The sequence below is a fragment of the Hyalella azteca genome, unplaced genomic scaffold, assembly GCF_000764305.2.
Source record: "Hyalella azteca isolate HAZT.00-mixed unplaced genomic scaffold, Hazt_2.0.2 contig17972, whole genome shotgun sequence".
NCBI lineage: Eukaryota > Metazoa > Arthropoda > Malacostraca > Amphipoda > Hyalellidae > Hyalella > Hyalella azteca.
The window spans coordinates 5,741-16,993 of record NW_025947731.1 but is presented as its reverse complement, the minus strand read 5'-3'; positions in this window follow the sequence as shown (position 1 = coordinate 16,993).

Sequence of the window (11,253 nt, the reverse complement as noted above, 5' to 3'; positions counted from 1 at the left end):
ATCTAGCAATTAAAAACGTAGACACGAGTTGAATAGTTGATGGGCAGTTGATGTTTATCTAACTAGGCTGCAGCAGGCATCGACCTATTGGCAACATTAGTAGTAACTGATACACCAAAAAAAAAATATTTATGAAAATGCGTGAATAACTTAGACTGAGTTTTGCACCAACAAACAACAAATTTTAATAAATAATGCTGGCTTCATAACCCCAAACACGCCAACCAACAATATTCACGTCGCGACGCACATGCAGAATGTTGAATTAAAAAGTATATATACATGATAAGATGACGTTAAGCTCGCGTGCCTACGCACGAGATCGGTGCTAAGGAAATTATCGCCAGACAAAGAATCTCCTGTGGTTCTTCTGATCTAAAGCTCTGCGGTTATACACACTGGGTTTCTAGTGCGCAATGCGCATCGTACTATCAGAACACTAACTGATTATACACAACTGAACGCCTGAAGAAAAAAATGAATTTTTTTGCGTATTTAAGTTACTAAAGAAACCCACTAATTATATGAATATATTACTGGGTTAGTATCCAATCAGTATAAATTTCCCGTAATACAGTTAAATAACAAAACATGCAAGAAAGAAAACTTGAGGCAAACTGTCAATAATACGTATACAAAACAGTTTAACAGTCATGTACATGGAAAAATGAATGATTAAAATAGGGTTAAGCTTAAGCATGTATCTCAAATTTAATTCGCGAGGTCACAATTACGTATTCCGAGCTCGTAAAAAGACGTCAATAATAGACGAACTAGTTTCCAGTGACGTTAGTAAATGGTGCGTGGAAAGACAAAGGAACAGAATCTTGAACTTACCGATAATCGACGTTTTCAAGGCTACGCCATTGAGCACTGAACGTGATTACCTAATCTTACCAAACAAACAAATTAGGAGCCTAAAATTTGTACAATAAGAGAATATTCTCTGCGGCGATAACCCGCAGAGAATATTCGGGCATCGCCGAATAGTAAAGTTTCAGCATTCTAGACGACGCGTCAACTCACACGCAGTGAGGCGGCAATTATTTATTGATGTGGCAAAGCACTGGTAACGTTTGTAAGCTCGCTAAAAATACACGAGTCGCTTTTTTGTTAGGTGTTCAGAACCTCAAAGAATCGTGGATATTTATGACACATGCTAAATCAAGTACGGTACATTTCTACGAAAGAAAGAAATTTTGATAGGTTTGGTTTGTGAGTCCCTTATAATCTTTCGTAGTTTACCGAGATAGTGACATACGTCATCGGTATGAGTACGATAGGCTTATAGTTTTCCACTGTATAACTATCATCATAAGATGACCGAACTTCAAATACTAATACTTGAACCAAATCTATAGTTCTAGGTTAAATAACATGCACCTAGATTCACAATTTCGATTTAAAAAGCTTAAATTGACATGTGACACATGAAGATTGATTTTGTTTTAACCACTAATCCTAAAGTTGGAAACAAAAAGAGCAATTTATCCCGGATGAGATTTTATGATACAATAGTTTTTCCGGGTGGAATTCTACAGTTTTACCCCAAATCAGTTTTACGCAGTTGTGTTCTTTTGTATGGCCTTTTCACAGCAGAAAAGCTGATGTTGTCCTTCCTACCTCCTCCTCAGGTTTCAGTAAGAAAAGACCCACACAAAATTTCCATCAAAGTTCCCGCTGCGGCGCACAACGATAGAATAGAACAATTCGGTACAATAACGCGCACCCACAAGCGGAAAATAAGCTGTGCGCCAGAAAGATAAGTCAGTGGGATGCTGATAAGAAGCATCTTCACAGAATCATAAGAGCAGATAAGAACTTCGTCATGAACCGACGGCAGGAAACAGCTAAACTTTATGCGCACCAATGACGTCACAATTTTATTGACGCTATCACGGTCACAAATTCATTTCCGCAATTAATATACCGAAGGGAATCAAAACATAATTTCCATGCGATTTCCTCCAACGTATTCATGCAAGGAGCGAGTAACCGAAGATTACTCGAGATCACGTGAATTCGATATCGTAAATCTATTAACTAATCCATCGGTATTTGAATTAATCAAAAGCGTATTCACCAACTTCGATCTTTGGTTATGCGAATTACGTGTTTTACCAAAGAACAATGTTAAATATCATTAGCATGTTGTTTCGTAGCACGGCTCCAGACGGATAAAGATTGTGCGTATAGAATCTTATACCATTTGTTTCCGGTTAACACGAGAGTCAAGAAACACAACGGTTGATTATGAGGCGGTCGACAGGGCCGCGTCATGAGGCCCCGGCCAAGGAATGCTTGTCACGTTCACGGGAGCGCAGCCGTGCACTACCAATTTTGTGCACCAATAGGCAATAAGCCCTGAATCGAACGCCTTGGATCTCTCCGGATATCCACCAATCAGCCGTGCACCACTCAGCCTTGTCCTCTTCCGGCCTTGACCACCACCTGCCGTGCACCACCAGGCCGCGGATCGAATCTGACTTCCGGGCATCGTTAAATTATGTAATTTTACATTCGCCGCATCATGAGGTTAGGTTTCAGATAGCAGAGTTCTGTTCCAAAATTTATCGTCCTTCGACAAGTGGCCGTTCGACCGAGGGCTGGTTCGACCCATGGCCTAGATACGGACGGCTTTAAGTGTTGAAGGCTACGTTCCGGAAGGCAGGAATCATGATGGTCCATTCCATCCAGGTCAGTTGTGGTCTTCGGCAGGCGACCCACGTTCACAACTTTGGTGCAGTTGTTGAGTACTAATTTACTGAACCCATGGCCTTAGGCGACTTACTCATAGTTGGAGTAATAAATAAGACAATCCTGGCATGACCTATAGTTTTGATGTCAGCAGGTCTAACTAAGACAACAGAATTACCAGGTGCGGTGAAACACATACGTACAGCATACGAAAAACGGAAAAAAACACCAAGCCGCGTTACAGACTCGTGCAAATTTGGCTCCTTGATTGCACTGGAATATAAACCATTACTTATCAATGGTTTATGTAAACTTTATCAGGCCAAGATAATTTTGTGACGTATAATCCGGAAAAAAATTAAATATGGCTCTAGATTCAATCATTATTCTATTCATTCCTAATTTTGAACCAAAATTCTCGAATGATTTTCAGAACGAGAATTTTGTGTCGATCGAGTATTGAGAATTTCATATAATAAGTGTTGGTAATGAGTCTACACGAAAACTAAGTCATATATACTAAAGCCAACTCAAGATTGCGGAATCTCAGCATAGCCTAAACTACATTGCGAGATCTATAGCATAAAATTTTACCTGCACAATCATTAGTGGAGGATGAGTTGCAGCACTTCTGGGGCGTGCAAAAGTGTTTGAGCCTGAAGTTCTAGCAGCTTATCGATGTTAGATTCGAAGCATTAGTGTTCATGAACACGATTGAGTCTAAGCTTGCGTGAACTCAAGGCTTTTATAATATATTCAGTGTGCGTGACTCACCAAGCTATGAAAGCAGCAGGATGAATCGGTTTCGAGTTTCTATACAAGTATTATTGAACTCAGTGGATCATTATAAGTTTTACCAATAAAATTTGACATTAAGGCGTAAATACTGTGTCTGTCATCAAGAATTATCATTGGCGATATATTCATGGCATAGATTGGCGATAATTATTCGCAAATTAAAGTCTATCATGTCAAGCTATAATCTGTGGTGCATTAGCTATGCGAGCCAAACTAGCACTGCGTAAGTGTATAGAGATCAGCTGTCATGTCGAGACGACAGAAATAGAGTGAGATGCTTGATAAAAAGGAGTGTGAGAGTTGTTAAGGGGGAGTGAGAGGGTCTGGTAAGAGGGAATAAGAGGGTCTGGTAAGAGGGAATAAGAGGGTCTGGTAAGAAGGAATAAGAGGGTCTGGTAAGAGGGAGTGAGATGGGTCTGGTAAGAGGGAGTGAGAGGGTCTGGTAAGAGGGAGTGAGAGGGTCTGGTAAGAGGGAGTGAGAGTGTCTGATAAGAGCAAGCGCCAAACAGTGATAAAAACTGCTAATTTATGATGTACGTACTCGTATGTAAAAAGAAAACTAAGCAAGTAAGCATGCCTAAAATCATCCTATTTACATACGATACAGAGAGTCATTAGGAAATGCCTTATTAAAGTTCATGTTTTAAGACTCTAGAGCGCAACAATTAGAAAGAGCAACAAGGGAACTAAAATTTGAAGCCAGGGCTGAAATTTTATTTCCAAGTAGGGTTGACTTTGGAAGTACACTCAAATAACTGGAAGTCTGGAGTGCATGCGTACCATCTGCACTTAACAAAATACCGGAAATATCAAAATCCATCTCAAAAAAGACGAAGAAGATCGATTATTTTACACTCATTCTTCATAGAAATAGTTTAAACCTTTTTGTGCGAAAATCTGCAAACGATCCTAATAAGTACAGTTTTATTAATTCTTTTTACATACGTACTTAGCATGTAAAAGAATGCAGGAAGCAAATTACTCTAAGAAAAAATCACACCAAGAGCTAAGGGTGGCAGGTTAATTGTCTGAAAATCTCTTTCAGACCTGAGAATGCATGAAGTATTTATTGCGCCCACTAGATTGTTGGAAAACGACAATTGTCAAACATCTACTTCTAATAAATGAAAATCCAGAGCTAACGAGTGGTTACAACTTTGCGCAAGAAGATATTTCGTTAACAAGGTGGGTCTTGTGGCGCTGAGCGAAATATTACGAAAAGATAGCAGGATCTCTTTGCTACGCTTAATTAAAGAAAATAAATTTCGCTGATTGAATTGGCACATTAAACAGTCCCAATGAAGTTTATACTGGATGCAAAAGCGAAAACTGCTCAATTGCAACATAAAATATTTATCAAGTTTCGTTTGAAGATGTAAACTTCCTTTATTTAATAATCATTAGTCTTACACAGTTAATGATGAAATAATGAAGTGAAAACCCAGCGCAAACGAACGACTAGCTCTTTCGCAAAAAGTTTTAAAAATACTCATTGCACTTTTAATTCAATTTATGAATATAAGCCTTCATCTCTAACATAAATGGTACTCATCTCACAGCTTGTACATGATCCATACCTCGGATCGCAACTGATACCCTGATCGCGGCTAATACTCTGATCGCGTTTTTTTCGACCTTTGGCAATTTCTCAAGGCAGAGGAGTTCATGTTAAGGAACCATGATATTCTTCTTCATCCCATTCAAACAAAAAATGATGAAAACCATTTCTTCTGGTAATTTCCCAAATTCGTGACGAAGCGGCCTAAGCTGTGGCTCCAGCCATTGTAATTAAGAACGACTCTCGCAGACAGACAAAAAATGTACTGACCCCAGGCGCCAAGAGACGGCGCAGCGACGATCGATTGAAACCTTGGCAGTGAACCTTGCGTTACCATAGCCGCATTAACGGATTAAGGGGGAGTGATAACTCGAGTGGCATCATAAAGATAGATAACTAAAAGCCATTTAGCATTGATTAATAATATGGTTATTCGAAACAGTACGGAAGATTGAAATAATTTCGAGTTCCGAAAACATAGAGCACCGTTCAGCGCAGCAGCTCTACCTTTTCCAGGGAGGAAAGTGGTGCATTGCGGAAGATGCAAGGGGAGCACTCTTTATTCGGCAGCTCAGCGGGGCTCTACTATACGTTCTCACGTCCTTGTTTAGAAAACAGAATACACATTTAATCGTAGCACAATCCCGATAGTGATATTTACAGACAAACTTACGAGCGTTGTTGAAATTCCTCTGAATATTTGCAACAATAACTACCCATCTGTCAGTTTGATTATTTCACTATCGTTGATGGTTCACTGTCTTCGAGCATTAAAAATAAGAAAGTTAAGCATCGCATTATCATGCGACGGTAAGCGGCATGAGTGCCGCTTTGAAACGATAAAAATTTGACTTAATATTACATGCTTAATAATAATTTTTTCGATCAGTGTAAAAATTTTGAGAACTACACAACACAGGCTTCGCACTTTCGATTCAAAATAATTATGACATAGAAAGTGCAGAGTAATTCTCATACATCCAAGTGTCACAATCAAATAATTTCAACATATGTAACTAATTGAAGGTCAATTGATGTCAGCAAAGCAAAAATTTCGATTTAAGGGCACTTTGATTTAAATAACGTAGTCAGCAGTAAAAAAGCGGAAAATTATCAAGAATTTGAAGTCGTTATTCATAAGACGAGCCTGCATGTTTGTTCCAAGTTTATATCATTTCGTCATTTCTTCGGCAATTAAATTAAACTAAACTGGGTACCGAGAGCAATAACGATGTCGCAAACTCCTGAAAGCACCAAGTATCGCTGCACCTGAGTATTGTTTTTAGTTATATACTATCACACATAGTGACCCATCATTAAACCACCTAATTTATTGTAAAAAGTTAAATATGGACGATCTGAATTTACATCCATTTTTAGAAAATATAGATTTTTTCGAATTTTAATGTTTATGTTTTGCCAACCAACTACATTGATAGATCTAATAAGATGCAACAGAAGCAGCACAGGAGAAGCACTGTGGCAAGCACGTGTTCGTCAAGAAGAACAGAGCAGCTAAGGTGACCATATATAAGCATCTATATTGTCCGCAATAAAACCACGGCGTCATGCTCAGCTCTAGCCAGAGTCGTCCAATCACGTGGCGAGAGGAGTACCTATCAAACGGGCCTGTCAAGCCTCGTTGATCTTCCATTGAACTTTGCTACCACCAAGCAAAGATGACGCTACTGCTCCTAATCTAAGGAGGGAATTGTCGTGACAATTTGATATACAACTAGTATTTTTATAGTACCTAAGGCTGTATCGATTTGCCACAGATACTTCAGTAATAATTACGAAGAACAGAACATAATTCTCTGTACACGACCGTTGAGCGTCGTTGATACTTTCTAGTTTCTACTCTTACGCATAAATGAAATATTAACGATTCGCATTAAATTATTTCAGGAGTAGAAATCTCTCACATGATGCATTATGCCGTCATGGCGGAAATTTATTGAGCAAATAACTTTCCTTAGGTCTTTTATGTCTTTTACAAGCGCATGCAAAACACTGAAACACTGAACACGTACGGTAATGTTATAAGCCCTAATTATATGAGCCATATGCACTCGACCATCTATCCACCAATCATAGATAGAATTTTTGTCACAAAGTAGTAATATTATTAGAATAGATGGCGTCACATTGTTGAAACGATGTTAACGATAACGTTGATGATAGTAAGGGAAAAATTTCACTACGAAATTGCTGTAGCATAGACTAAGGAGTCAAGTTTCTGCGCATTTAGTATGGAAAGCGGTAATGAATCGCAGAAATATGAGCGAAAGGCTAAAAAAACAAGTGGTTAAAAATTAGGCCGGATCTAACAAGGTTCAAACGTGAAATAACTAGGTATACATTTTCAGTCGATATTGTTTCTTCGTTTGACTTTTGAATTAGAACGTCTCCTCGGAAGACATTTCACATGGCACAACACGTGTACCACCTTAACCTAATCACGTAACTCACTGTGGAGACTGGAGGTGTGTGAAATTTACAGCACTTTTACAAAATAGAATTTTATTGAGCATTTCCCGTAATTAGGCTCATTCTATTTTCAGCTTCACTTCGACCACATGAAGTGTGATGAGCATGAAAATGTTCTCTGTTACAGCAAAATCTAATAAAACAGGAATGTGTTGTCAGTGTTGATTAATTTTAACAGAGTTGAATTCTACACTCCTCAAGAAATAGCGTTTCATATAATACATTCAATTTCAATCAAGCTGGGTACTTAGCTTGACCCAACTCTGTACTGACGTCTGACGGTACAACAACAAGTACTAGGTATAACTACACCATCTGACCATCAACATAAATTGCTCCTTCCAAATTCAACTATGAACTGTACATTTTAAGTAAGTTTATAAATAGGGAATAAACCGCAACAACCCGAGCACCGAACTGAATAAGAGAAGGCGCGCAGAGATAAAAATTAAGTCCAATTGTAGTTACTACATTTAGAACCATATAATTGGTAAATCAGCTTTCTCACGAGACACAAATCTGTTGGGCAGATAATGCTTAAACACTAACAGCAAGCCGAACGTGTCACAAATAACATGCAAACTAGCAAGGCAGTACACTAAACAAACCTTCGGTAATCCTACATAACAAGACTACATTAAGTGAATGATTAGGATTTTACTCTCACAGCTGAGGTTTAGGTCTCGGAACGCTTATAAACTTTCGCACGCGTTCGTTAGGAGACGCACCAATCGCAACCGCACACCCTGCCTCAAAGAGAGGTTGGGACTAACTGAGCCCGAGAAATGAATCAAATGGCAATTGAGAACGGTCAGCTGGACCGTGGATGGTAAACGCAATTTCACATTTTTGCGCTTGTCATTTACTGTTCGAGCTTTGAGAAGATTAGAATGAGCTGGTTTGAACTGGAAACAAAAAGATCTTGCCATGACATGTAGGAAGGTTACCAACATGTAAAGTTACGGTATCTGTTATTAGCTTGATTTTCGGGATGATCCGAATTGATCCCAAAATGTCCGAGCGATCGTGTTAGTGCTTACAATAGAAATGAAGCCGCGAAAATATCAGAGCAATGTGAAAATGTGAGGTAACAGTTTTCGTCCCTATATGGCTATATCGAATTAGGTTCCGATAGGACGGATTAAAACCCTACGCTTCGGAAGTTGCTTTACCTACACAGTTTACAGAACGTATGTGTTTTTGAGTTCTCATTGAAGTGGGTATTTTCCGGACAAGGCTTCATTACATTTTTGCGCTTGTCATTTACTGTTCGAGCTTTGAGAAGATTAGAATGAGCTGGTTTGAACTGGAAACAAGAAGATCTTGTCATGAGTTGTAGAAAGGTTACCAAAATGTAAGGTTACGGCATCTGTTATTAGCGTGATTCCCGGGAAGATCCAAATTGATTCCAAAATGTCTGAGCGATCGTGTTAGGGCTTACAATAGAAATGAAGTCGCGAAAATATCAGAACAATGTGAAAATGTGAGGTAACAGTTTTCGTCACTATATCGAATTAGGTTCCGATAGGGCGGATTAAAACCCTACGCTTCGGAAGTTGCTTTACATAACTTATGTGTTTTTGAGTTCTCATTGAAGCGGGTATTTTCCGGACAAGGCTTCATATTGGATACTAAAACAGTTATTGGCGCGCTAAGTGAAAATGACGAGGAAAAATAATCTGACAACGCTCTACGCAGAAAAATAACTGTCATTGTCAGACTCGTGGTAAAAAAAATCACTTCTACCGTTTTACATGAAAAAGAGTATTCCGAAAAAAATATATGTTCCACCTATCATTTAACATTGAATGAAATCCACTCCATACCATTTCAATGGGGAGGAAATTGACGGAATGAAGCATGCTTTTGTTGCCATAAGTACCCGCTTTGCCGATTTAAATAAAAATGAGATGAGCAAAAAATGCGGAGAAAATTTCACGACGCAATGAGTAATAGAAGATGTGTTCTCAATCACAGGTTCCAAAGTTTTGAATAACAACTACTGGGAGGCGTTAGTTATGATGTATGATGGAAAGAATACGTTCCACGGTTTATTTATCACAACAAGATTTGTATTTAGTTTTACACTTATTGATAGCAAATTGACGAAGCGAGGCGTGCGTAGGTTTTACTTTACGTCAGATTACAATTACGCTACTTTATTATGTTGTAGCTATTCTTGCCACTAACCTCGCAGAGCGAATGACCAATTACTGACCATACAACATGAAGAAATATTCTAAATAAAAGCCTACGGTCATTAATACCCTGAGTTTAAAATCGCTGCTGTGTGATACTCGTATTGAGTAAGAAATAATAAGTGAGTAGGCGATACGATGAACCAACATTTAAGTTTTAATTATACTATAAAATGGCTCAACATCCCCACATATAATTTAATCTTTTTTACATTATTGTGCACTTTCACCAGCTGTATTGGTTCTTCGTCGTGTGCATTTGAATGTAATTTTTTGCTTGGTTGAAGGTATTATTTTAGCATTCATATTAAATAGCTTTCATTTAATAAATTGTTCCAGACGTTCCTATGAAGACCAGTAGCTACATGTATTTAAAACAATTTAAAATGGATGGATAGTGATAACTAGTAATAATCCAGACTAAGAAAGCAGCTCGATCAAGTTATTTTACCAGCTAATGAAATATTGCCCGATCAGTTCATATTTAATGAGAAGTATATTGCAGGGCACGGCCTGACACGAAAAAATATTACCTTGCCTGGTGGTTGACTGTGGAGGGATGTGTGGATCTGTGGAGACCAAGGACTGCCTCAATGATGGCTTTTCTATGAGGAAAGAGGATGGCTTCTTCCGAGTCACGGTTCGACACGGAGTGCTTTTGTTAGCAAATCAGTATGGAACTAGTTTCCCATCGCCTGTCCCCGTTCCATCAAATAAATACTTCAACGTGATATCAATTTCTGAATCAATTAATAAATTTCTGAATAAATTACTGTATTTTTTTTTCATTAGATTTTCAGTTGCATTGAAGTTGCTCTACTTAAAAAAATGCTTTCTGGCGTTGCGTCTCCATAGTATGATTTGTGGCTATAACGTTTATTGGCTCTTGGGTGTTAGATGCTTAGGGGTAGTCTGAGTATATATCTTGGAAATAATTTCTTAGATATGTAGTAGGTAGTTTTAATTTTTGTTTAGTGCTTTGACTTAAGTCTCTGTCCCTCTAACACGGGGAGAATAAATGGAGTGCTCTGATCATGACGGTCATTGGAGCCAACAAAATCTGAAAACGCACACGCACGGACGCATGCCCTTCCATCTCCCTAATTCCACCTCGTGCTTTTTTAGCGCATTTTCTCATTTATGAAAAAATGAACTATTGTCTTCGCCATGTCCGTCCGTCCATCCGTCCGTGACTTCATGTTTTCGTCGACGAGAAAATGCGCTCTCTGTCACTCACTGCAGTGAGTACTGAGTTATATTTTTTAATAGTACGGTACGCTTCATCGACATAGTACATTATGCATAATTTTAATGTCTGATCTGTGTTCAAGTTATTTAATTTTAAAAAACAGAACGAATAAAAGAAAATACTGAAAGAAATGAAATACTTAGCCTTTTCAATTTACATAATGGATTTTATACTGGATGTCAACTATGCTGCACTATGCTGGATGTCAAGAAATAAATACAATCACATTAACAACATTTATTTTGGGTATAAAATCTAGCTAA